This window comes from Scyliorhinus torazame, chromosome 5 (genome assembly GCF_047496885.1).
Source record: "Scyliorhinus torazame isolate Kashiwa2021f chromosome 5, sScyTor2.1, whole genome shotgun sequence".
NCBI lineage: Eukaryota > Metazoa > Chordata > Chondrichthyes > Carcharhiniformes > Scyliorhinidae > Scyliorhinus > Scyliorhinus torazame.
The window spans coordinates 121776588-121804112 of NC_092711.1; the positions used below are offsets into that span (position 1 = coordinate 121776588).

General features: G+C 45.6%; 7 non-coding genes across 7 annotated transcripts; 6 read left to right on the forward strand and 1 right to left on the reverse strand.

Annotated features, from left to right (window-relative positions):
- Positions 1 to 2084: 2084 nt before the first annotated feature.
- Positions 2085 to 2174, reverse strand: trnap-ugg (transfer RNA proline (anticodon UGG)). Its single transcript is given in 2 exon segments — positions 2085 to 2120; positions 2139 to 2174. It is a non-coding gene; the product is annotated as a tRNA-Pro (tRNA).
- A 363-nt stretch (positions 2175 to 2537) lies between these two features.
- Positions 2538 to 2610, forward strand: trnav-cac (transfer RNA valine (anticodon CAC)). The gene has a single exon. It is a non-coding gene; the product is annotated as a tRNA-Val (tRNA).
- Positions 2611 to 6491: 3881 nt separating this feature from the next.
- trnav-cac (transfer RNA valine (anticodon CAC)) lies at positions 6492 to 6564 on the forward strand. Its single transcript has one exon. It is a non-coding gene; the product is annotated as a tRNA-Val (tRNA).
- Positions 6565 to 10690: 4126 nt separating this feature from the next.
- trnav-cac (transfer RNA valine (anticodon CAC)) lies at positions 10691 to 10763 on the forward strand. Its single transcript has one exon. It is a non-coding gene; the product is annotated as a tRNA-Val (tRNA).
- A 4126-nt stretch (positions 10764 to 14889) lies between these two features.
- On the forward strand, positions 14890 to 14962 carry trnav-cac (transfer RNA valine (anticodon CAC)). The gene has a single exon. It is a non-coding gene; the product is annotated as a tRNA-Val (tRNA).
- A 4126-nt stretch (positions 14963 to 19088) lies between these two features.
- trnav-cac (transfer RNA valine (anticodon CAC)) lies at positions 19089 to 19161 on the forward strand. Its single transcript has one exon. It is a non-coding gene; the product is annotated as a tRNA-Val (tRNA).
- Positions 19162 to 25266: 6105 nt separating this feature from the next.
- On the forward strand, positions 25267 to 25339 carry trnav-cac (transfer RNA valine (anticodon CAC)). The gene has a single exon. It is a non-coding gene; the product is annotated as a tRNA-Val (tRNA).
- Positions 25340 to 27525: the final 2186 nt, after the last annotated feature.

Genomic DNA, 27525 nt, shown 5'->3' on the forward strand with positions numbered 1-27525 from the left:
GTGAGGTGAGCATCGAATGAGAGGATAATTACACCACAGTATGAGGCCATTCTAGCCGCTGTGTCTGTGCCAGCTCTCAACAACTACCGCCCGGATACAAAGAAGAAGTGGAAACAAGATTCAAACCCAAATCTGCGATGGAAGTACACACAGAATGGGGGCAGCATTTACAGTGTGAGACTGTTGCACACACTATGAGTGTACAAGCTGTATTGAGCCCAGTGGAAAGATGCGCTGCTGTTCCTCGAGTGTTTGTTGAGCTTCTTTGGAACATTTCAGGAGGCCGAGGTCCGGGAGGTCAGCGTTAAGATGCAGCTCTCCAGTCAGTTCAATTCTCCACTTTGGCTCTGTGGATTAGATGGGTCACGTCCCTGTGAAGTTAACGCAGATCATGTTAAGTTCGATCTAATTTCTACATCTTGTGGTTTTATATGTTGAAACATCTGCTTTTGAAAGAAACAGCAGTCGTCTTGTAATAAGTGGCCTGGCCTCTCAGCCTCACCATGCGAATCTGCAGCAACACAGTGAGGTTGCACATTGTACACGTCCGTTGATTTCCAGCTGTTTCTATAGTGTAGTGGTTATCACATTCGCCTAACACGCGAAAAGTTCGAAACCGAGCAGAAACTTCTCGTACTTCCAGTTTAGTCTGTTGCTGACTATTGCCGCAAACTCGTAACTGGTCATCATCAACGAGGAATAGCAAAATGCATGCACCCGTATGGTTGTGGTTATTTTCGAAAGCCCTGCCTTCTCAATTTAACTTCCACTTCAAGCATAACTTATCTTCAGGTCTGTAAAGTTCGATTCCTGATTGTTTTATAAGTTGGGACATCGGTTTTAAAGAAACGGCTGTCTTCTTGTAATAAGTGACATGGCCTCTCAGACGAACCATGAGAATCTGCAGCAACACAGTGAGGTTGAACATTGCACAAGTCCATTGATTACTGCACCGCCAGCGGTTTCTGTAGTGTAGTGGTTAGCACATTCCCCTAACATGGGAAAGGTCCCCGAGGCCATACCGGGTAGAAACATCAAGTGCTTCTCATGTTGTGTGAGGAATGTTTGCACAAAGTACTTTTGTTCCCCCATCTCGTATGTTCGAGGATTATGAGGTTTAGTCTCTCATGAGCCACTAAAATAAATTCCACATTAAGTCACAAGCACTGAATTTTCGACAGGCAATGAGAAGAAAAGGACCTTCTTATTTTGGATATTCGGAGCTAGTTCATCCACAACAGAATTTCATGCATTTACAAATGCAGATAAACATACTTATTCACCATCTCAAACATGTCTAAATGAACGACAAATGCAACTTACTGCGGATGCTTCATTCTGAAACAAAAACAGAACATACTGGACAATCTCAGCAGGACTGACAGCCTCTGTGGAGCGAGATGGCAGCGGTCGTTCCGGGCCTGGGTGACTCTTTGTCAAAGCTGGAGAACTGGAAATGGGGTCAGATTCAGACTAATGTGGATGGGGCGGGGTTGGCGTGCCCGATTGGGCCTCGATAGAGTGGTCAGCAATAGGTGGAAAATGACGAAAATGTCTCGGACAGAAAGAAAAAGGGAATGTAAATGAGGCTAATCAAGGCTAACAAAGGTGCTGATAGTGGCGCCTCAAGAGATCAGAATGTGTTAATAGCAGAACAAAGTAAGCAGTGTGTCAGCGAACAATTGGCCACAGGGATCAGATTGCTCAAGTAGGATGGTATGGGCTGGGGGGAGGGGGGCAATGCTGAGGGTAAAACATACCAATGGAAGGAATGAAAATAACTTGATGGAAATAAACAGATGGTGGAGGGAGAAGAGAGATTACACAGTCTGATGTTGTTGAACTGAATAAAATGAAACATACAGAGAGCTGCCTGAATCTACTGGAATAAGTCAATAGAGGTAAGTGAATGTCCACACATAGACAAGCTTTTAGACAATGTCGCGATTGTCTCGCGAACCTATTGGTTCCCTGCTGTGTGAGCTCAGCTTCTCAAAGCAAACCCAATGTGAATGAATCCCGCCGAATGAGCCGCATAGAAATGAAGAAAACATATCGCCTGACCAACAGAAAACGTTATCAAAGGGCTCGTCCGGGATTTGAACCCGGGACCTCTCGCAAGTTTCGCAATCGAGACACCCAAAGCGAGAATCATACTCCTAGACCAACGAGCCGCGGAACTGGCACAGAAGCACGCTGTTATAGCCATCGAAAGTTGATCCAACATCTGCGGAAGATACTGGAACAACTCAGCGAGTCAGGCGGGATTTGTCGACAGGACAACAAAGCTCGTCTTTCACCATCACCTTTCATTAAAACCGGGACGGGTTAGAAATGTCGGACGTTTTAACCAAGTCAAATCCCGGTGGGAGCAAACAGAACAACAGGAAAGCGCTCTGACAGGGTGCAAGTCAGGAGAGATTAAATGAGAAAAGGCAGTCGTCTTGTAATAAGTGGCCTAGCCTCTCAGCCTCACCATGCGAATCTGCAGCAGCACAGTGAGGTTGCACATTGTACACGTCCGTGGATTGCCAGCTGTTTCTGTAGTGTAGTGGTTATCACATTCGCCTCACACGCGAAAGGTCCCCGGTTCGAAACCGGGCAGAAACATCTCGTACTACCAGGTTAGTCTGTTGCTGACTATTGCCGCAATGTCATAACTGGTCTTCATCACCGAGGAATAGCAAAATGCATGCACCCGTATGGTTGTGGTTATTTTCGAAAGCCCTGCCTTCTCAATTTAACTTCCACTTCAAGCAAAACATAACTTATCTTCAGGTTTGTAAATTTCGATTCCTGATTGTTTTCTAAGTTGAGACATCGGTTTTAAAGAAACGGCTGTCTTCTTGTCATAAGTGACATGGCCTCTCAGACGAACCATGAGAAGCTGCAGCAACACAGTGAGGTTGAACATTGCATAAGTCCATTGATTACTGCACCGCCAGCGGTTTCTGTAGTGTAGTGGTTAGCACATTCCCCTAACATGCGAAAGGTCCCCGGGGCCATACCGGGTAGAAACATCAAGTGCTTCTCATGTTGTGTGAGGAATGTTTGCACAAAGTACTTTTGTTCCCCCATCTCGTATGTTCGAGGATTATGAGGTTTAGTCTCTCATGAGCCACTAAAATAAATTCCACATTAAGTCACAAGCACTGAATTATCGACAGGCAAAGAGAAGAAAAGGACCTTCCTATTTAGGATATTCGGAGCTAGTTCATCCACAACAGAATTTCATGCATTTACAAATGCAGATAAACATACTTATTCACCATCTCAAACATGTCTAAATAAACGACAAATGCAACTTACTGCGGATGCTTCATTCTGAAACAAAAACAGAACATACTGGACACTCTCAGCAGGACTGACAGCCTCTGTGGAGCGAGATGGCAGCGGTCGTTCCGGGCCTGGGTGACTCTTTGTCAAAGCTGGAGAACTGGAAATGGGGTCAGATTCAGACTAATGTGGATGGGGCGGGGTTGGCGTGCCCTATTGGGCCTCGATAGAGTGGTCAGCAATAGGTGGAAAATGACGAAAATGTCTCGGACAGAAAGAAAAAGGGAATGTAAATGAGGCTAATCAAGGCTAACAAAGGTGCTGATAGTGGCGCCTCAAGAGATCAGAATGTGTTAATAGCAGAACAAAGTAAGCAGTGTGTCAGCGAACAATTGGCGACAGGGTTGCTCAAGTAGGATGGTATGGGCTGGGGGGAGGGGGGCAATGCTGAGGGTAAAACATACCAATGGAAGGAATGAAAATAACTTGATGGAAATAAACAGATGGTGGAGGTAGAAGAGAGATTACACAGTCTGATGTTGTTGAACTGAATAAAATGAAACATACAGAGAGCTGCCTGAATCAACTGGAATTAGTCAATAGAGGTAAGTGAATGTCATACCCCTAGACCAACGAGCCCCGGGAACGTAACAGAAGCACGCTGTTATTGCCATCGAAAGTCGATCTAACATCTGCGGAAAATACTGGAACAACTCAGCGAGTCAGGCGGGATTTGTCGACAGGACAACAAAGCTCGTCTTTCACCATCACCTTTCATTTAAACCGGGGCGGGTTAGAAATGTCGGACGTTTTAACCAAGTCAAATCCTGGTGGGAGCAAACAGAACAACAGGAAAGCGCTCTGACAGGGTGCAAGTCAGGAGAGATTAAATGAGAAAAGGCCTAGGGTTCCCTGGCCACAGAGAGAGGTGAGCATCGAATGAGAGGATAATTACACCACAGTATGAGGCCATTCTAGCCGCTGTGTCTGTGCCAGCTCTCAACATCTACCGCCCGGATACAAAGAAGAAGTGGAAACAAGATTCAAACCCAAATCTGCGATGGAAGTACACACAGAATGGGGGCAGCATTTGCAGTGTGAGACTGTTGCACACACTATGAGTGTGCAAGCTGTATTGAGCCCAGTGGAAAGATGCGCTGCTGTTCCTCGAGTGTTTGTTGAGCTTCTTTGGAACATTTCAGGAGGCCGAGGTCCGGGAGGTCAGCGTTAAGATGCAGCTCTCCAGTCAGTTCAATTCTCCACTTTGGCTCTGTGGATTAGATGGGTCACGTCCCTGTGAAGGTAACGCAGATCATGTTAAGTTCGATCTAATTTCTACATCTTGTGGTTTTATATGTTGAAACATCTGTTTTTGAAAGAAACAGCAGTCGTCTTGTAATAAGTGGCCTGGCCTCTCAGCCTCACCATGCGAATCTGCAGCAACACAGTGAGGTTGCACATTGTACACGTCCGTTGATTGCCAGCTGTTTCTGTAGTGTAGTGGTTATCACATTCGCCTAACACGCGAAAAGTTCGAAAACGAGCAGAAACTTCTCGTACTTCCAGTTTAGTCTGTTGCTGACTATTGCCGCAATCTCGTAACTGGTCTTCATCAACGAGGAATAGCAAAATGCATGCACCCGTATGGTTGTGGTTATTTTCGAAAGCCCTGCCTTCTCATTTTAACTTCCACTTCAAGCATAACTTATCTTCAGGTCTGTAAAGTTCGATTCCTGATTGTTTTATAAGTTGAGACATCGGTTTTAAAGAAACGGCTGTCTTCTTGTAATAAGTGACATGGCCTCTCAGACGAACCATGAGAATCTGCAGCAACACAGTGAGGTTGAACACTGCACAAGTCCATTGATTACTGCACCGCCAGCGGTTTCTGTAGTGTAGTGGTTAGCACATTCCCCTAACATGCGAAAGGTCCCCGAGGCCATACCGGGTAGAAACATCAAGTGCTTCTCATGTTGTGTGAGGAATGTTTGCACAAAGTACTTTTGTTCCCCCATCTCGTATGTTCGAGGATTATGAGGTTTAGTCTTTCATGAGCCACTAAAATAAATTCCACATGAAGTCACAAGCACTGAATTTTCGACAGGCAATGAGAAGAAAAGGACCTTCTTATTTTGGATATGCGGAGCTAGTTCATCCACAACAGAATTTCATGCATTTACTAATGCAGATAAACCTACTTATTCACCATGTCAAACATGTCTAAATGAACGACAAATGCAACTTACTGCGGATGCTTCATTCTGAAACAAAAACAGAACATACTGGACAATCTCAGCAGGACTGACGGCCTCTGTGGAGCGAGATGGCAGCGGTCGTTCCGGGCCTGGGTGACTCTTTGTCAAAGCTGGAGAACTGGAAATGGGGTCAGATTCAGACAAATGTGGATGGGGCGGGGTTGGCGTGCCCTATTGGGCCTCGATAGAGTGGTCAGCAATAGGTGGAAAATGACGAAAAAGTCTCGGACAGAAAGAAAAAGGGAATGTAAATGAGGCTAATCAAGGCTAACAAAGGTGCTGATAGTGGCGCCTCAAGAGATCAGAATGTGTTAATAGCAGAACAAAGTAAGCAGTGTGTCAGCGAACAATTGGCGACAGGGTTGCTCAAGTAGGATGGTATGGGCTGGGGGGAGGGGGGCAATGCTGAGGGTAAAACATACCAATGGAAGGAATGAAAATAACTTGATGGAAATAAACAGATGGTGGAGGTAGAAGAGAGATTACACAGTCTGATGTTGTTGAACTGAATAAAATGAAACATACAGAGAGCTGCCTGAATCAACTGGAATTAGTCAATAGAGGTCAGTGAATGTCATACCCCTAGACCAACGAGCCCCGGGAACGTAACAGAAGCACGCTGTTATTGCCATCGAAAGTCGATCTAACATCTGCGGAAAATACTGGAACAACTCAGCGAGTCAGGCGGGATTTGTCGACAGGACAACAAAGCTCGTCTTTCACCATCACCTTTCATTAAAACCGGGGCGGGTTAGAAATGTCGGACGTTTTAACCAAGTCAAATCCCGGTGGGAGCAAACAGAACAACAGGAAAGCGGTCTGACAGGGTGCAAGTCAGGAGAGATTAAATGAGAAAAGGCAGTCGTCTTGTAATAAGTGGCCTAGCCTCTCAGCCTCACCATGCGAATCTGCAGCAGCACAGTGAGGTTGCACATTGTACACGTCCGTGGATTGCCAGCTGTTTCTGTAGTGTAGTGGTTATCACATTCGCCTCACACGCGAAAGGTCCCCGGTTCGAAACCGGGCAGAAACATCTCGTACTACCAGGTTAGTCTGTTGCTGACTATTGCCGCAATCTCATAACTGGTCTTCATCACCGAGGAATAGCAAAATGCATGCACCCGTATGGTTGTGGTTATTTTCGAAAGCCCTGCCTTCTCAATTTAACTTCCACTTCAAGCAAAACATAACTCATCTTCAGGTCTGTAAATTTCGATTCCTGATTGTTTTCTAAGTTGAGACATCGGTTTTAAAGAAACGGCTGTCTTCTTGTCATAAGTGACATGGCCTCTCAGACGAACCATGAGAAGCTGCAGCAACACAGTGAGGTTGAACATTGCATAAGTCCATTGATTACTGCACCGCCAGCGGTTTCTGTAGTGTAGTGGTTAGCACATTCCCCTAACATGCGAAAGGTCCCCGGGGCCATACCGGGTAGAAACATCAAGTGCTTCTCATGTTGTGTGAGGAATGTTTGCACAAAGTACTTTTGTTCCCCCATCTCGTATGTTCGAGGATTATGAGGTTTAGTCTCTCATGAGCCACTAAAATAAATTCCACATTAAGTCACAAGCACTGAATTATCGACAGGCAAAGAGAAGAAAAGGACCTTCCTATTTTGGATATTCGGAGCTAGTTCATCCACAACAGAATTTCATGCATTTACAAATGCAGATAAACATACTTATTCACCATCTCAAACATGTCTAAATAAACGACAAATGCAACTTACTGCGGATGCTTCATTCTGAAACAAAAACAGAACATACTGGACACTCTCAGCAGGACTGACAGCCTCTGTGGAGCGAGATGGCAGCGGTCGTTCCGGGCCTGGGTGACTCTTTGTCAAAGCTGGAGAACTGGAAATGGGGTCAGATTCAGACTAATCTGGATGGGGCGGGGTTGGCGTGCCCTATTGGGCCTCGATAGAGTGGTCAGCAATAGGTGGAAAATGACGAAAATGTCTCGGACAGAAAGAAAAAGGGAATGTAAATGAGGCTAATCAAGGCTAACAAAGGTGCTGATAGTGGCGCCTCAAGAGATCAGAATGTGTTAATAGCAGAACAAAGTAAGCAGTGTGTCAGCGAACAATTGGCGACAGGGTTGCTCAAGTAGGATGGTATGGGCTGGGGGGAGGGGGGCAATGCTGAGGGTAAAACATACCAATGGAAGGAATGAAAATAACTTGATGGAAATAAACAGATGGTGGAGGTAGAAGAGAGATTACACAGTCTGATGTTGTTGAACTGAATAAAATGAAACATACAGAGAGCTGCCTGAATCAACTGGAATTAGTCAATAGAGGTAAGTGAATGTCATACCCCTAGACCAACGAGCCCCGGGAACGTAACAGAAGCACGCTGTTATTGCCATCGAAAGTCGATCTAACATCTGCGGAAAATACTGGAACAACTCAGCGAGTCAGGCGGGATTTGTCGACAGGACAACAAAGCTCGTCTTTCACCATCACCTTTCATTTAAACCGGGGCGGGTTAGAAATGTCGGACGTTTTAACCAAGTCAAATCCTGGTGGGAGCAAACAGAACAACAGGAAAGCGCTCTGACAGGGTGCAAGTCAGGAGAGATTAAATGAGAAAAGGCCTAGGGTTCCCTGGCCACAGAGAGAGGTGAGCATCGAATGAGAGGATAATCACACCACAGTATGAGGCCATTCTAGCCGCTGTGTCTGTGCCAGCTCTCAACATCTACCGCCCGGATACAAAGAAGAAGTGGAAACAAGATTCAAACCCAAATCTGCGATGGAAGTACACACAGAATGGGGGCAGCATTTGCAGTGTGAGACTGTTGCACACACTATGAGTGTGCAAGCTGTATTGAGCCCAGTGGAAAGATGCGCTGCTGTTCCTCGAGTGTTTGTTGAGCTTCTTTGGAACATTTCAGGAGGCCGAGGTCCGGGAGGTCAGCGTTAAGATGCAGCTCTCCAGTCAGTTCAATTCTCCACTTTGGCTCTGTGGATTAGATGGGTCACGTCCCTGTGAAGGTAACGCAGATCATGTTAAGTTCGATCTAATTTCTACATCTTGTGGTTTTATATGTTGAAACATCTGTTTTTGAAAGAAACAGCAGTCGTCTTGTAATAAGTGGCCTGGCCTCTCAGCCTCACCATGCGAATCTGCAGCAACACAGTGAGGTTGCACATTGTACACGTCCGTTGATTGCCAGCTGTTTCTGTAGTGTAGTGGTTATCACATTCGCCTAACACGCGAAAAGTTCGAAACCGAGCAGAAACTTCTCGTACTTCCAGTTTAGTCTGTTGCTGACTATTGCCGCAATCTCGTAACTGGTCTTCATCAACGAGGAATAGCAAAATGCATGCACCCGTATGGTTGTGGTTATTTTCGAAAGCCCTGCCTTCTCATTTTAACTTCCACTTCAAGCATAACTTATCTTCAGGTCTGTAAAGTTCGATTCCTGATTGTTTTATAAGTTGAGACATCGGTTTTAAAGAAACGGCTGTCTTCTTGTAATAAGTGACATGGCCTCTCAGACGAACCATGAGAATCTGCAGCAACACAGTGAGGTTGAACACTGCACAAGTCCATTGATTACTGCACCGCCAGCGGTTTCTGTAGTGTAGTGGTTAGCACATTCCCCTAACATGCGAAAGGTCCCCGAGGCCATACCGGGTAGAAACATCAAGTGCTTCTCATGTTGTGTGAGGAATGTTTGCACAAAGTACTTTTGTTCCCCCATCTCGTATGTTCGAGGATTATGAGGTTTAGTCTCTCATGAGCCACTAAAATAAATTCCACATTAAGTCACAAGCACTGAATTTTCGACAGGCAATGAGAAGAAAAGGACCTTCTTATTTTGGATATTCGGAGCTAGTTCATCCACAACAGAATTTCATGCATTTACAAATGCAGATAAACATACTTATTCACCATCTCAAACATGTCTAAATGAACGACAAATGCAACTTACTGCGGATGCTTCATTCTGAAACAAAATCGGAACATACTGGACAATCTCAGCAGGACTGACAGCCTCTGTGGAGCGAGTTGGCAGCGGTCGTTCCGGGCCTGGGTGACTCTTTGTCAAAGCTGGAGAACTGGAAATGGGGTCAGATTCAGACTAATGTGGATGGGGCGGGGTTGGCGTGCCCGATTGGGCCTCGATAGAGTGGTCAGCAATAGGTGGAAAATGACGAAAATGTCTCGGACAGAAAGAAAAAGGGAATGTAAATGAGGCTAATCAAGGCTAACAAAGGTGCTGATAGTGGCGCCTCAAGAGATCAGAATGTGTTAATAGCAGAACAAAGTAAGCAGTGTGTCAGCGAACAATTGGCCACAGGGATCAGATTGCTCAAGTAGGATGGTATGGGCTGGGGGGAGGGGGGCAATGCTGAGGGTAAAACATACCAATGGAAGGAATGAAAATAACTTGATGGAAATAAACAGGTGGTGGAGGGAGAAGAGAGATTACACAGTCTGATGTTGTTGAACTGAATAAAATGAAACATACAGAGAGCTGCCTGAATCTACTGGAATAAGTCAATAGAGGTAAGTGAATGTCCACACATAGACAAGCTTTTAGACAATGTCGCGATTGTCTCGCGAACCTATTGGTTCCCTGCTGTGTGAGCTCAGCTTCTCAAAGCAAACCCAATGTGAATGAATCCCGCCGAATGAGCCGCATAGAAATGAAGAAAACATATCGCCAGACCAACAGAAAACGTTATCAAAGGGCTCGTCCGGGATTTGAACCCGGGACCTCCCGCAAGTTTCGCAATCGAGACACCCAAAGCGAGAATCATACTCCTAGACCAACGAGCCGCGGAACTGGCACAGAAGCACGCTGTTATAGCCATCGAAAGTTGATCCAACATCTGCGGAAGATACTGGAACAACTCAGCGAGTCAGGCGGGATTTGTCGACAGGACAACAAAGCTCGTCTTTCACCATCACCTTTCATTAAAACCGGGACGGGTTAGAAATGTCGGACGTTTTAACCAAGTCAAATCCCGGTGGGAGCAAACAGAACAACAGGAAAGCGCTCTGACAGGGTGCAAGTCAGGAGAGATTAAATGAGAAAAGGCAGTCGTCTTGTAATAAGTGGCCTAGCCTCTCAGCCTCACCATGCGAATCTGCAGCAGCACAGTGAGGTTGCACATTGTACACGTCCGTGGATTGCCAGCTGTTTCTGTAGTGTAGTGGTTATCACATTCGCCTCACACGCGAAAGGTCCCCGGTTCGAAACCGGGCAGAAACATCTCGTACTACCAGGTTAGTCTGTTGCTGACTATTGCCGCAATGTCATAACTGGTCTTCATCACCGAGGAATAGCAAAATGCATGCACCCGTATGGTTGTGGTTATTTTCGAAAGCCCTGCCTTCTCAATTTAACTTCCACTTCAAGCAAAACATAACTTATCTTCAGGTCTGTAAATTTCGATTCCTGATTGTTTTCTAAGTTGAGACATCGGTTTTAAAGAAACGGCTGTCTTCTTGTCATAAGTGACATGGCCTCTCAGACGAACCATGAGAAGCTGCAGCAACACAGTGAGGTTGAACATTGCATAAGTCCATTGATTACTGCACCGCCAGCGGTTTCTGTAGTGTAGTGGTTAGCACATTCCCCTAACATGCGAAAGGTCCCCGGGGCCATACCGGGTAGAAACATCAAGTGCTTCTCATGTTGTGTGAGGAATGTTTGCACAAAGTACTTTTGTTCCCCCATCTCGTATGTTCGAGGATTATGAGGTTTAGTCTCTCATGAGCCACTAAAATAAATTCCACATTAAGTCACAAGCACTGAATTATCGACAGGCAAAGAGAAGAAAAGGACCTTCCTATTTTGGATATTCGGAGCTAGTTCATCCACAACAGAATTTCATGAATTTACAAATGCAGATAAACATACTTATTCACCATCTCAAACATGTCTAAATAAACGACAAATGCAACTTACTGCGGATGCTTCATTCTGAAACAAAAACAGAACATACTGGACACTCTCAGCAGGACTGACAGCCTCTGTGGAGCGAGATGGCAGCGGTCGTTCCGGGCCTGGGTGACTCTTTGTCAAAGCTGGAGAACTGGAAATGGGGTCAGATTCAGACTAATGTGGATGGGGCGGGGTTGGCGTGCCCTATTGGGCCTCGATAGAGTGGTCAGCAATAGGTGGAAAATGACGAAAATGTCTCGGACAGAAAGAAAAAGGGAATGTAAATGAGGCTAATCAAGGCTAACAAAGGTGCTGATAGTGGCGCCTCAAGAGATCAGAATGTGTTAATAGCAGAACAAAGTAAGCAGTGTGTCAGCGAACAATTGGCGACAGTGTTGCTCAAGTAGGATGGTATGGGCTGGGGGGAGGGGGGCAATGCTGAGGGTAAAACATACCAATGGAAGGAATGAAAATAACTTGATGGAAATAAACAGATGGTGGAGGTAGAAGAGAGATTACACAGTCTGATGTTGTTGAACTGAATAAAATGAAACATACAGAGAGCTGCCTGAATCAACTGGAATTAGTCAATAGAGGTAAGTGAATGTCATACCCCCAGACCAACGAGCCCCGGGAACGTAACAGAAGCACGCTGTTATTGCCATCGAAAGTCGATCTAACATCTGCGGAAAATACTGGAACAACTCAGCGAGTCAGGCGGGATTTGTCGACAGGACAACAAAGCTCGTCTTTCACCATCACCTTTCATTTAAACCGGGGCGGGTTAGAAATGTCGGACGTTTTAACCAAGTCAAATCCTGGTGGGAGCAAACAGAACAACAGGAAAGCGGTCTGACAGGGTGCAAGTCAGGAGAGATTAAATGAGAAAAGGCCTAGGGTTCCCTGGCCACAGAGTGAGGTGAGCATCGAATGAGAGGATAATTACACCACAGTATGAGGCCATTCTAGCCGCTGTGTCTGTGCCAGCTCTCAACAACTACCGCCCGGATACAAAGAAGAAGTGGAAACAAGATTCAAACCCAAATCTGCGATGGAAGTACACACAGAATGGGGGCAGCATTTGCAGTGTGAGACTGTTGCACACACTATGAGTGTGCAAGCTGTATTGAGCCCAGTGGAAAGATGCGCTGCTGTTCCTCGAGTGTTTGTTGAGCTTCTTTGGAACATTTCAGGAGGCCGAGGTCCGGGAGGTCAGCGTTAAGATGCAGCTCTCCAGTCAGTTCAATTCTCCACTTTGGCTCTGTGGATTAGATGGGTCACGTCCCTGTGAAGTTAACGCAGATCATGTTAAGTTCGATCTAATTTCTACATCTTGTGGTTTTATATGTTGAAACATCTGTTTTTGAAAGAAACAGCAGTCGTCTTGTAATAAGTGGCCTGGCCTCTCAGCCTCACCATGCGAATCTGCAGCAACACAGTGAGGTTGCACATTGTACACGTCCGTTGATTGCCAGCTGTTTCTGTAGTGTAGTGGTTATCACATTCGCCTAACACGCGAAAAGTATGAAACCGAGCAGAAACTTCTCGTACTTCCAGTTTAGTCTGTTGCTGACTATTGCCGCAATCTCGTAACTGGTCTTCATCAACGAGGAATAGCAAAATGCATGCACCCGTATGGTTGTGGTTATTTTCGAAAGCCCTGCCTTCTCAATTTAACTTCCACTTCAAGCATAACTTATCTTCAGGTCTGTAAAGTTCGATTCCTGATTGTTTTATAAGTTGAGACATCGGTTTTAAAGAAACGGCTGTCTTCTTGTAATAAGTGACATGGCCTCTCAGACGAACCATGAGAATCTGCAGCAACACAGTGAGGTTGAACACTGCACAAGTCCATTGATTACTGCACCGCCAGCGGTTTCTGTAGTGTAGTAGTTAGCACATTCCCCTAACATGCGAAAGGTCCCCGAGGCCATACCGGGTAGAAACATCAAGTGCTTCTCATGTTGTGTGAGGAATGTTTGCACAAAGTACTTTTGTTCCCCCATCTCGTATGTTCGAGGATTATGAGGATTAGTCTCTCATGAGCCACTAAAATAAATTCCACATTAAGTCACAAGCACTGAATTTTCGACAGGCAATGAGAAGAAAAGGACCTTCTTATTTTGGATATTCGGAGCTAGTTCATCCACAACAGAATTTCATGCATTTACAAATGCAGATAAACATACTTTTTCACCATCTCAAACATGTCTAAATGAACGACAAATGCAACTTACTGCGGATGCTTCATTCTGAAACAAAAACAGAACATACTGGACAATCTCAGCAGGACTGACAGCCTCTGTGGAGCGAGATGGCAGCGGTCGTTCCGGGCCTGGGTGACTCTTTGTCAAAGCTGGAGAACTGGAAATGGGGTCAGATTCAGACTAATGTGGATGGGGCGGGGTTGGCGTGCCCGATTGGGCCTCGATAGAGTGGTCAGCAATAGGTGGAAAATGACGAAAATGTCTCGGACAGAAAGAAAAAGGGAATGTAAATGAGGCTAATCAAGGCTAACAAAGGTGCTGATAGTGGCGCCTCAAGAGATCAGAATGTGTTAATAGCAGAACAAAGTAAGCAGTGTGTCAGCGAACAATTGGCCACAGGGATCAGATTGCTCAAGTAGGATGGTATGGGCTGGGGGGAGGGGGGCAATGCTGAGGGTAAAACATACCAATGGAAGGAATGAAAATAACTTGATGGAAATAAACAGATGGTGGAGGGAGAAGAGAGATTACACAGTCTGATGTTGTTGAACTGAATAAAATGAAACATACAGAGAGCTGCCTGAATCTACTGGAATAAGTCAATAGAGGTAAGTGAATGTCCACACATAGACACGCTTTTAGACAATGTCGCGATTGTCTCGCGAACCGATTGGTTCCCTGCTGTGTGAGCTCAGCTTCTCAAAGCAAACCCAATGTGAATGAATCCCGCCGAATGAGCCGCATAGAAATGAAGAAAACATATCGCCTGACCAACAGAAAACGTTATCAAAGGGCTCGTCCGGGATTTGAACCCGGGACCTCCCGCAAGTTTCGCAATCGAGACACCCAAAGCGAGAATCATACTCCTAGACCAACGAGCAGCGGAACTGGCACAGAAGCACGCTGTTATAGCCATCGAAAGTTGATCCAACATCTGCGGAAGATACTGGAACAACTCAGCGAGTCAGGCGGGATTTGTCGACAGGACAACAAAGCTCGTCTTTCACCATCACCTTTCATTAAAACCGGGACGGGTTAGAAATGTCGGACGTTTTAACCAAGTCAAATCCCGGTGGGAGCAAACAGAACAACAGGAAAGCGCTCTGACAGGGTGCAAGTCAGGAGAGATTAAATGAGAAAAGGCAGTCGTCTTGTAATAAGTGGCCTAGCCTCTCAGCCTCACCATGCGAATCTGCAGCAGCACAGTGAGGTTGCACATTGTACACGTCCGTGGATTGCCAGCTGTTTCTGTAGTGTAGTGGTTATCACATTCGCCTCACACGCGAAAGGTCCCCGGTTCGAAACCGGGCAGAAACATCTCGTACTACCAGGTTAGTTTGTTGCTGACTATTGCCGCAATCTCATAACTGGTCTTCATCACCGAGGAATAGCAAAATGCATGCACCCGTATGGTTGTGGTTATTTTCGAAAGCCCTGCCTTCTCAATTTAACTTCCACTACAAGCAAAACATAACTTATCTTCAGGTCTGTAAATTTCGATTCCTGATTGTTTTCTAAGTTGAGACATCGGTTTTAAAGAAACGGCTGTCTTCTTGTCATAAGTGACATGGCCTCTCAGACGAACCATGAGAAGCTGCAGCAACACAGTGAGGTTGAACATTGCATAAGTCCATTGATTACTGCACCGCCAGCGGTTTCTGTAGTGTAGTGGTTAGCACATTCCCCTAAAATGCGAAAGGTCCCCGGGGCCATACCGGGTAGAAACATCAAGTGCTTCTCATGTTGTGTGAGGAATGTTTGCACAAAGTACTTTTGTTCCCCCATCTCGTATGTTCGAGGATTATGAGGTTTAGTCTCTCATGAGCCACTAAAATAAATTCCACATTAAGTCACAAGCACTGAATTATCGACAGGCAAAGAGAAGAAAAGGACCTTCCTATTTTGGATATTCGGAGCTAGTTCATCCACAACAGACTTTCATGCATTTACAAATGCAGATAAACATACTTATTCACCATCTCAAACATGTCTAAATAAACGACAAATGCAACTTACTGCGGATGCTTCATTCTGAAACAAAAACAGAACATACTGGACACTCTCAGCAGGACTGACAGCCTCTGTGGAGCGAGATGGCAGCGGTCGTTCCGGGCCTGGGTGACTCTTTGTCAAAGCTGGAGAACTGGAAATGGGGTCAGATTCAGACTAATCTGGATGGGGCGGGGTTGGCGTGCCCTATTGGGCCTCGATAGAGTGGTCAGCAATAGGTGGAAAATGACGAAAATGTCTCGGACAGAAAGAAAAAGGGAATGTAAATGAGGCTAATCAAGGCTAACAAAGGTGCTGATAGTGGCGCCTCAAGAGATCAGAATGTGTTAATAGCAGAACAAAGTAAGCAGTGTGTCAGCGAACAATTGGCGACAGGGTTGCTCAAGTAGGATGGTATGGGCTGGGGGGAGGGGGGCAATGCTGAGGGTAAAACATACCAATGGAAGGAATGAAAATAACTTGATGGAAATAAACAGATGGTGGAGGTAGAAGAGAGATTACACAGTCTGATGTTGTTGAACTGAATAAAATGAAACATACAGAGAGCTGCCTGAATCAACTGGAATTAGTCAATAGAGGTAAGTGAATGTCATATCCCTAGACCAACGAGCCCCGGGAACGTAACAGAAGCACGCTGTTATTGCCATCGAAAGTCGATCTAACATCTGCGGAAAATACTGGAACAACTCAGCGAGTCAGGCGGGATTTGTCGACAGGACAACAAAGCTCGTCTTTCACCATCACCTTTCATTAAAACCGTGGAAGGTTAGAAATGTCGGACGTTTTAACCAAGCCAAATCCTGGTGGGAGCAAACAGAACAACAGGAAAGCGGTCTGACAGGGTGCAAGTCAGGAGAGATTAAATGAGAAAAGGCCTAGGGTTCCCTGGCCACAGAGTGAGGTGAGCATCGAATGAGAGAATAATTACACCACAGTATGAGGCCATTCTAGCCGCTGTGTCTGTGCCAGCTCTCAACAACTACCGCCCGGATACAAAGAAGAAGTGGAAACAAGATTCAAACCCAAATCTGCGATTGAAGTACACACAGAATGGGGGCAGCATTTACAGTGTGAGACTGTTGCACACACTATGTGTGTGCAAGCTGTATTGAGCCCAGTGGAAAGATGCGCTGCTGTTCCTCGAGTGTTTGTTGAGCTTCTTTGGAACATTTCAGGAGGCCGAGGTCCGGGAGGTCAGCGTTAAGATGCAGCTCTCCAGTCAGTTCAATTCTCCACTTTGGCTCTGTGGATTAGATGGGTCACGTCCCTGTGAAGTTAACGCAGATCATGTTAAGTTCGATCTAATTTCTACATCTTGTGGTTTTATATATTGAAACATCTGCTTTTGAAAGAAACAGCAGTCGTCTTGTAATAAGTGGCCTGGCCTCTCAGCCTCACCATGCGAATCTGCAGCAACACAGTGAGGTTGCACATTGTACACGTCCGTTGATTTCCAGCTGTTTCTGTAGTGTAGTGGTTATCACATTCGCCTAACACGCGAAAAGTTCGAAACCGAGCAGAAACTTCTCGTACTTCCAGTTTAGTCTGTTGCTGACTATTGCCGCAATCTCGTAACTGGTCTTCATCAACGAGGAATAGCAAAATGCATGCACCCGTATGGTTGTGGTTATTTTCGAAAGCCCTGCCTTCTCAATTTAACTTCCACTTCAAGCATAACTTATCTTCAGGTCTGTAAAGTTCGATTCCTGATTGTTTTATAAGTTGAGACATCGGTTTTAAAGAAACGGCTGTCTTCTTGTAATAAGTGACATGGCCTCTCAGACGAACCATGAGAATCTGCAGCAACACAGTGAGGTTGAACACTGCACAAGTCCATTGATTACTGCACCGCCAGCGGTTTCTGTAGTGTAGTAGTTAGCACATTCCCCTAACATGCGAAAGGTCCCCGAGGCCATACCGGGTAGAAACATCAAGTGCTTCTCATGTTGTGTGAGGAATGTTTGCACAAAGTACTTTTGTTCCCCCATCTCGTATGTTCGAGGATTATGAGGATTAGTCTCTCATGAGCCACTAAAATAAATTCCACATTAAGTCACAAGCACTGAATTTTCGACAGGCAATGAGAAGAAAAGGACCTTCTTATTTTGGATATTCGGAGCTAGTTCATCCACAACAGAATTTCATGCATTTACAAATGCAGATAAACATACTTATTCACCATCTCAAACATGTCTAAATGAACGACAAATGCAACTTACTGCGGATGCTTCATTCTGAAACAAAAACAGAACATACTGGACAATCTCAGCAGGACTGACAGCCTCTGTGGAGCGAGATGGCAACGGTCGTTCCGGGCCTGGGCGACTCTTTGTCAAAGCTGGAGAACTGGAAATGGGGTCAGATTCAGACTAATGTGGATGGGGCGGGGTTGGCGTGCCCGATTGGGCCTCGATAGAGTGGTCAGCAATAGGTGGAAAATGACGAAAATGTCTCGGACAGAAAGAAAAAGGGAATGTAAATGAGGCTAATCAAGGCTAACAAAGGTGCTGATAGTGGCGCCTCAAGAGATCAGAATGTGTTAATAGCAGAACAAAGTAAGCAGTGTGTCAGCGAACAATTGGCCACAGGGATCAGATTGCTCAAGTAGGATGGTATGGGCTGGGGGGAGGGGGGCAATGCTGAGGGTAAAACATACCAATGGAAGGAATGAAAATAACTTGATGGAAATAAACAGATGGTGGAGGGAGAAGAGAGATTACACAGTCTGATGTTGTTGAACTGAATAAAATGAAACATACAGAGAGCTGCCTGAATCTACTGGAATAAGTCAATAGAGGTAAGTGAATGTCCACACATAGACACGCTTTTAGACAATGTCGCGATTGTCTCGCGAACCGATTGGTTCCCTGCTGTGTGAGCTCAGCTTCTCAAAGCAAACCCAATGTGAATGAATCCCGCCGAATGAGCCGCATAGAAATGAAGAAAACATATCGCCTGACCAACAGAAAACGTTATCAAAGGGCTCGTCCGGGATTTGAACCCGGGACCTCCCGCAAGTTTCGCAATCGAGACACCCAAAGCGAGAATCATACTCCTAGACCAACGAGCAGCGGAACTGGCACAGAAGCACGCTGTTATAGCCATCGAAAGTTGATCCAACATCTGCGGAAGATACTGGAACAACTCAGCGAGTCAGGCGGGATTTGTCGACAGGACAACAAAGCTCGTCTTTCACCATCACCTTTCATTAAAACCGGGACGGGTTAGAAATGTCGGACGTTTTAACCAAGTCAAATCCCGGTGGGAGCAAACAGAACAACAGGAAAGCGCTCTGACAGGGTGCAAGTCAGGAGAGATTAAATGAGAAAAGGCAGTCGTCTTGTAATAAGTGGCCTAGCCTCTCAGCCTCACCATGCGAATCTGCAGCAGCACAGTGAGGTTGCACATTGTACACGTCCGTGGATTGCCAGCTGTTTCTGTAGTGTAGTGGTTATCACATTCGCCTCACACGCGAAAGGTCCCCGGTTCGAAACCGGGCAGAAACATCTCGTACTACCAGGTTAGTTTGTTGCTGACTATTGCCGCAATCTCATAACTGGTCTTCATCACCGAGGAATAGCAAAATGCATGCACCCGTATGGTTGTGGTTATTTTCGAAAGCCCTGCCTTCTCAATTTAACTTCCACTTCAAGCAAAACATAACTTATCTTCAGGTCTGTAAATTTCGATTCCTGATTGTTTTCTAAGTTGAGACATCGGTTTTAAAGAAACGGCTGTCTTCTTGTCATAAGTGACATGGCCTCTCAGACGAACCATGAGAAGCTGCAGCAACACAGTGAGGTTGAACATTGCATAAGTCCATTGATTACTGCACCGCCAGCGGTTTCTGTAGTGTAGTGGTTAGCACATTCCCCTAACATGCGAAAGGTCCCCGGGGCCATACCGGGTAGAAACATCAAGTGCTTCTCATGTTGTGTGAGGAATGTTTGCACAAAGTACTTTTGTTCCCCCATCTCGTATGTTCGAGGATTATGAGGTTTAGTCTCTCATGAGCCACTAAAATAAATTCCACATTAAGTCACAAGCACTGAATTATCGACAGGCAAAGAGAAGAAAAGGACCTTCCTATTTTGGATATTCGGAGCTAGTTCATCCACAACAGAATTTCATGCATTTACAAATGCAGATAAACATACTTATTCACCATCTCAAACATGTCTAAATAGACGACAAATGCAACTTACTGCGGATGCTTCATTCTGAAACAAAAACAGAACATACTGGACACTCTCAGCAGGACTGACAGCCTCTGTGGAGCGAGATGGCAGCGGTCGTTCCGGGCCTGGGTGTCTCTTTGTCAAAGCTGGAGAACTGGAAATGGGGTCAGATTCAGACTAATCTGGATGGGGCGGGGTTGGCGTGCCCTATTGGGCCTCGATAGAGTGGTCAGCAATAGGTGGAAAATGACGAAAATGTCTCGGACAGAAAGAAAAAGGGAATGTAAATGAGGCTAATCAAGGCTAACAAAGGTGCTGATAGTGGCGCCTCAAGAGATCAGAATGTGTTAATAGCAGAACAAAGTAAGCAGTGTGTCAGCGAACAATTGGCGACAGGGTTGCTCAAGTAGGATGGTATGGGCTGGGGGGAGGGGGGCAATGCTGAGGGTAAAACATACCAATGGAAGGAATGAAAATAACTTGATGGAAATAAACAGATGGTGGAGGTAGAAGAGAGATTACACAGTCTGATGTTGTTGAACTGAATAAAATGAAACATACAGAGAGCTGCCTGAATCAACTGGAATTAGTCAATAGAGGTAAGTGAATGTCATATCCCTAGACCAACGAGCCCCGGGAACGTAACAGAAGCACGCTGTTATTGCCATCGAAAGTCGATCTAACATCTGCGGAAAATACTGGAACAACTCAGCGAGTCAGGCGGGATTTGTCGACAGGACAACAAAGCTCGTCTTTCACCATCACCTTTCATTAAAACCATGGAAGGTTAGAAATGTCGGACGTTTTAACCAAGCCAAATCCTGGTGGGAGCAAACAGAACAACAGGAAAGCGGTCTGACAGGGTGCAAGTCAGGAGAGATTAAATGAGAAAAGGCCTAGGGTTCCCTGGCCACAGAGTGAGGTGAGCATCGAATGAGAGAATAATTACACCACAGTATGAGGCCATTCTAGCCGCTGTGTCTGTGCCAGCTCTCAACAACTACCGCCCGGATACAAAGAAGAAGTGGAAACAAGATTCAAACCCAAATCTGCGATTGAAGTACACACAGAATGGGGGCAGCATTTACAGTGTGAGACTGTTGCACACACTATGTGTGTGCAAGCTGTATTGAGCCCAGTGGAAAGATGCGCTGCTGTTCCTCGAGTGTTTGTTGAGCTTCTTTGGAACATTTCAGGAGGCCGAGGTCCGGGAGGTCAGCGTTAAGATGCAGCTCTCCAGTCAGTTCAATTCTCCACTTTGGCTCTGTGGATTAGATGGGTCACGTCCCTGTGAAGTTAACGCAGATCATGTTAAGTTCGATCTAATTTCTACATCTTGTGGTTTTATATGTTGAAACATCTGCTTTTGAAAGAAACAGCAGTCGTCTTGTAATAAGTGGCCTGGCCTCTCAGCCTCACCATGCGAATCTGCAGCAACACAGTGAGGTTGCACATTGTACACGTCCGTTGATTTCCAGCTGTTTCTGTAGTGTAGTGGTTATCACATTCGCCTAACACGCGAAAAGTTCGAAACCGAGCAGAAACTTCTCGTACTTCCAGTTTAGTCTGTTGCTGACTATTGCCGCAATCTCGTAACTGGTCTTCATCAACGAGGAATAGCAAAATGCATGCACCCGTATGGTTGTGGTTATTTTCGAAAGCCCTGCCTTCTCAATTTAACTTCCACTTCAAGCATAACTTATCTTCAGGTCTGTAAAGTTCGATTCCTGACTGTTTTATAAGTTGAGACATCGGTTTTAAAGAAACGGCTGTCTTCTTGTAATAAGTGACATGGCCTCTCAAACGAACCATGAGAATCTGCAGCAACACAGTGAGGTTGAACACTGCACAAGTCCATTGATTACTGCACCGCCAGCGGTTTCTGTAGTGTAGTGGTTAGCACATTCCCCTAACATGGGAAAGGTCCCCGAGGCCATACCGGGTAGAAACATCAAGTGCTTCTCATGTTGTGTGAGGAATGTTTGCACAAAGTACTTTTGTTCCCCCATCTCGTATGTTCGAGGATTATGAGGTTTAGTCTCTCATGAGCCACTAAAATAAATTCCACATTAAGTCACAAGCACTGAATTTTCGACAGGCAATGAGAAGAAAAGGACCTTCTTATTTTGGATATTCGGAGCTAGTTCATCCACAACAGAATTTCATGCATTTACAAATGCAGATAAACATACTTATTCACCATCTCAAACATGTCTAAATGAACGACAAATGCAACTTACTGCGGATGCTTCATTCTGAAACAAAAACAGAACATACTGGACAATCTCAGCAGGACTGACAGCCTCTGTGGAGCGAGATGGCAGCGGTCGTTCCGGGCCTGGGTGACTCTTTGTCAAAGCTGGAGAACTGGAAATGGGGTCAGATTCAGACTAATGTGGATGGGGCGGGGTTGGCGTGCCCGATTGGGCCTCGATAGAGTGGTCAGCAATAGGTGGAAAATGACGAAAATGTCTCGGACAGAAAGAAAAAGGGAATGTAAATGAGGCTAATCAAGGCTAACAAAGGTGCTGATAGTGGCGCCTCAAGAGATCAGAATGTGTTAATAGCAGAACAAAGTAAGCAGTGTGTCAGCGAACAATTGGCCACAGGGATCAGATTGCTCAAGTAGGATGGTATGGGCTGGGGGGAGGGGGGCAATGCTGAGGGTAAAACATACCAATGGAAGGAATGAAAATAACTTGATGGAAATAAACAGATGGTGGAGGGAGAAGAGAGATTACACAGTCTGATGTTGTTGAACTGAATAAAATGAAACATACAGAGAGCTGCCTGAATCTACTGGAATAAGTCAATAGAGGTAAGTGAATGTCCACACATCGACAAGCTTTTAGACAATGTCGCGATTGTCTCGCGAACCTATTGGTTCCCTGCTGTGTGAGCTCAGCTTCTCAAAGCAAACCCAATGTGAATGAATCCCGCCGAATGAGCCGCATAGAAATGAAGAAAACATATCGCCTGACCAACAGAAAACGTTATCAAAGGGCTCGCCCGGGATTTGAACCCGGGACCTCCCGCAAGTCTCGCAATCGAGACACCCAAAGCGAGAATCATACTCCTAGACCAACGAGCCGCGGAACTGGCACAGAAGCACGCTGTTATAGCCATCGAAAGTTGATCCAACATCTGCGGAACATACTGGAACAACTCAGCGAGTCAGGCGGGTTTTGTCGACAGGACAACAAAGCTCGTCTTTCACCATCACCTTTCATTAAAACCGGGACGGGTTAGAAATGTCGGACGTTTTAACCAAGTCAAATCCCGGTGGGAGCAAACAGAACAACAGGAAAGCGCTCTGACAGGGTGCAAGTCAGGAGAGATTAAATGAGAAAAGGCAGTCGTCTTGTAATAAGTGGCCTAGCCTCTCAGCCTCACCATGCGAATCTGCAGCAGCACAGTGAGGTTGCACATCGTACACGTCCGTGAATTGCCAGCTGTTTCTGTAGTGTAGTGGTTATCACATTCGCCTCATCGCGAAAGGTCCCCGGTTCGAAACCGGGCAGAAACATCTCGTACTACCAGGTTAGTCTGTTGCTGACTACTGCCGCAATCTCATAACTGGTCTTCATCACCGAGGAATAGCAAAATGCATGCACCCGTATGGTTGTGGTTATTTTCGAAAGCCCTGCCTTCTCAATTTAACTTCCACTTCAAGCAAAACATAACTTATCTTCAGGTCTGTAAATTTCGATTCCTGATTGTTTTCTAAGTTGAGACATCGGTTTTAAAGAAACGGCTGTCTTCTTGTCATAAGTGACATGGCCTCTCAGACGAACCATGAGAAGCTGCAGCAACACAGTGAGGTTGAACATTGCATAAGTCCATTGATTACTGCACCGCCAGCGGTTTCTGTAGTGTAGTGGTTAGCACATTCCCCTAACATGCGAAAGGTCCCCGGGGCCATACCGGGTAGAAACATCAAGTGCTTCTCATGTTGTGTGAGGAATGTTTGCACAAAGTACTTTTGTTCCCCCATCTCGTATGTTCGAGGATTATGAGGTTTAGTCTCTCATGAGCCACTAAAATAAATTCCACATTAAGTCACAAGCACTGAATTTTCGACAGGCAATGAGAAGAAAAGGACCTTCCTATTTTGGATATTCGGAGCTAGTTCATCCACAACAGAATTTCATGCATTTACAAATGCAGATAAACATACTTATTCACCATCTCAAACATGTCTAAATAAACGACAAATGCAACTTACTGCGGATGCTTCATTCTGAAACAAAAACAGAACATACTGGACAATCTCAGCAGGACTGACAGCCTCTGTGGAGCGAGATGGCAGCGGTCGTTCCGGGCCTGGGTGACTCTTTGTCAAAGCTGGAGAACTGGAAATGGGGTCAGATTCAGACTAATGTGGATGGGGCGGGGTTGGCGTGCCCTATTGGGCCTCGATAGAGTGGTCAGCAATAGGTGGAAAATGACGAAAATGTCTCGGACAGAAAGAAAAAGGGAATGTAAATGAGGCTAATCAAGGCTAACAAAGGTGCTGATAGTGGCGCCTCAAGAGATCAGAATGTGTTAATAGCAGAACAAAGTAAGCAGTGTGTCAGCAAACAATAGGCGACAGGGTTGCTCAAGTAGGATGGTATGGGCTGGGGGGAGGGGGGCAATGCTGAGGGTAAAACATACCAATGGAAGGAATGAAAATAACTTGATGGAAATAAACAGATGGTGGAGGGAGAAGAGAGATTACACAGTCTGATGTTGTTGAACTGAATAAAATGAAACATACAGAGAGCTGCCTGAATCTACTGGAATAAGTCAATAGAGGTAAGTGAATGTCCACACATAGACAAGCTTTTAGACAATGTCGCGATTGTCTCGCAAACCTATTGGTTCCCTGCTGTGTGAGCTCAGCTTCTCAAAGCAAACCCAATGTGAATGAATCCCGCCGAATGAGCCGCATAGAAATGAAGAAAACATATCGCCTGACCAACAGAAAACGTTATCAAAGGGCTCGTCCGGGATTTGAACCCGGGACCTCCCGCAAGTTTAGCAATCGAGACACCCAAAGCGAGAATCATACTCCTAGACCAACGAGCCGCGGAACTGGCACAGAAGCACGCTGTTATAGCCATCGAAAGTTGATCCAACATCTGCGGAAGATACTGGAACAACTCAGCGAGTCAGGCGGGATTTGTCGACAGGACAACAAAGCTCGTCTTTCACCATCACCTTTCATTAAAACCGGGACGGGTTAGAAATGTCGGACGTTTTAACCAAGTCAAATCCCGGTGGGAGCAAACAGAACAACAGGAAAGCGCTCTGACAGGGTGCAAGTCAGGAGAGATTAAATGAGAAAAGGCAGTCGTCTTGTAATAAGTGGCCTAGCCTCTCAGCCTCACCATGCGAATCTGCAGCAGCACAGTGAGGTTGCACATTGTACACGTCCGTGGATTGCCAGCTGTTTCTGTAGTGTAGTGGTTATCACATTCGCCTCACACGCGAAAGGTCCCCGGTTCGAAACCGGGCAGAAACATCTCGGGCTACCAGGTTGTTCTGTTGCTGACTTTTGCCGCAATATCATAACTGGTCTTCATCACTGAAAAATAGCAAAATGCATGCACCCGTATGGTTGTGGTTATTTTCGAAAGCCCTGCCTTCTCAATTTAACTTCCACTTCAAGCAAAACATAACTTATCTTCAGGTCTGTAAATTTCGATTCCTGATTGTTTTCTAAGTTGAGACATCGGTTTTAAAGAAACGGCTGTCTTCTTGTCATAAGTGACATGGCCTCTCAGACGAACCATGAGAAGCTGCAGCAACACAGTGAGGTTGAACATTGCATAAGTCCATTGATTACTGCACCGCCAGCGGTTTCTGTAGTGTAGTGGTTAGCACATTCCCCTAACATGCGAAAGGTCCCCGGGGCCATACCGGGTAGAAACATCAAGTGCTTCTCATGTTGTGTGAGGAATGTTTGCACAAAGTACTTTTGTTCCCCCATCTCGTATGTTCGAGGATTATGAGGTTTAGTCTCTCATGAGCCACTAAAATAAATTCCACATTAAGTCACAAGCACTGAATTATCGACAGGCAAAGAGAAGGAAAGGACCTTCCTATTTTGGATATTCGAAGCTAGTTCATCCACAACAGAATTTCATGCATTTACAAATGCAGATAAACATACTTATTCACCATCTCAAACATGTCTAAATAAACGACAAATGCAACTTACTGCGGATGCTTCATTCTGAAACAAAAACAGAACATACTGGACAATCTCAGCAGGACTGACAGCCTCTGTGGAGCGAGATGGCAGCGGTCGTTCCGGGCCTGGGTGACTCTTTGTCAAAGCTGGAGAACTGGAAATGGGGTCAGATTCAGACTAATCTGGATGGGGCGGGGTTGGCGTGCCCTATTGGGCCTCGATAGAGTGGTCAGCAATAGGTGGAAAATGACGAAAATGTCTCGGACAGAAAGAAAAAGGGAATGTAAATGAGGCTAATCAAGGCTAACAAAGGTGCTGATAGTGGCGCCTCAAGAGATCAGAATGTGTTAATAGCAGAACAAAGTAAGCAGTGTGTCAGCGAACAATTGGCGACAGGGTTGCTCAAGTAGGATGGTATGGGCTGGGGGGAGGGGGGCAATGCTGAGGGCAAAACATACCAATGAAAGGAATGAAAATAACTTGATGGAAATAAACAGATGGTGGAGGTAGAAGAGAGATTACACAGTCTGATGTTGTTGAACTGAATAAAATGAAACATACAGAGAGCTGCCTGAATCAACTGGAATTAGTCAATAGAGGTAAGTGAATGTCATACCCCTAGACCAACGAGCCCCGGGAACGTAACAGAAGCACGCTGTTATTGCCATCGAAAGTCGATCTAACATCTGCGGAAAATACTGGAACAACTCAGCGAGTCAGGCGGGATTTGTCGACAGGACAACAAAGCTCGTCTTTCACCATCACCTTTCATTTAAACCGGGGCGGGTTAGAAATGTCGGACGTTTTAACCAAGTCAAATCCTGGTGGGAGCAAACAGAACAACAGGAAAGCGGTCTGACAGGGTGCAAGTCAGGAGAGATTAAATGAGAAAAGGCCTAGGGTTCCCTGGCCACAGAGTGAGGTGAGCATCGAATGAGAGGATAATTACACCACAGTATGAGGCCATTCTAGCCGCTGTGTCTGTGCCAGCTCTCAACAACTACCGCCCGGATACAAAGAAGAAGTGGAAACAAGATTCAAACCCAAATCTGCGATGGAAGTACACACAGAATGGGGGCAGCATTTGCAGTGTGAGACTGTTGCACACACTATGAGTGTGCAAGCTGTATTGAGCCCAGTGGAAAGATGCGCTGCTGTTCCTCGAGTGTTTGTTGAGCTTCTTTGGAACATTTCAGGAGGCCGAGGTCCGGGAGGTCAGCGTTAAGATGCAGCTCTCCAGTCAGTTCAATTCTCCACTTTGGCTCTGTGGATTAGATGGGTCACGTCCCTGTGAAGTTAACGCAGATCATGTTAAGTTCGATCTAATTTCTACATCTTGTGGTTTTATATGTTGAAACATCTGTTTTTGAAAGAAACAGCAGTCGTCTTGTAATAAGTGGCCTGGCCTCTCAGCCTCACCATGCGAATCTGCAGCAACACAGAGAGGTTGCACATTGTACACGTCCGTTGATTGCCAGCTGTTTCTGTAGTGTAGTGGTTATCACATTCGCCTA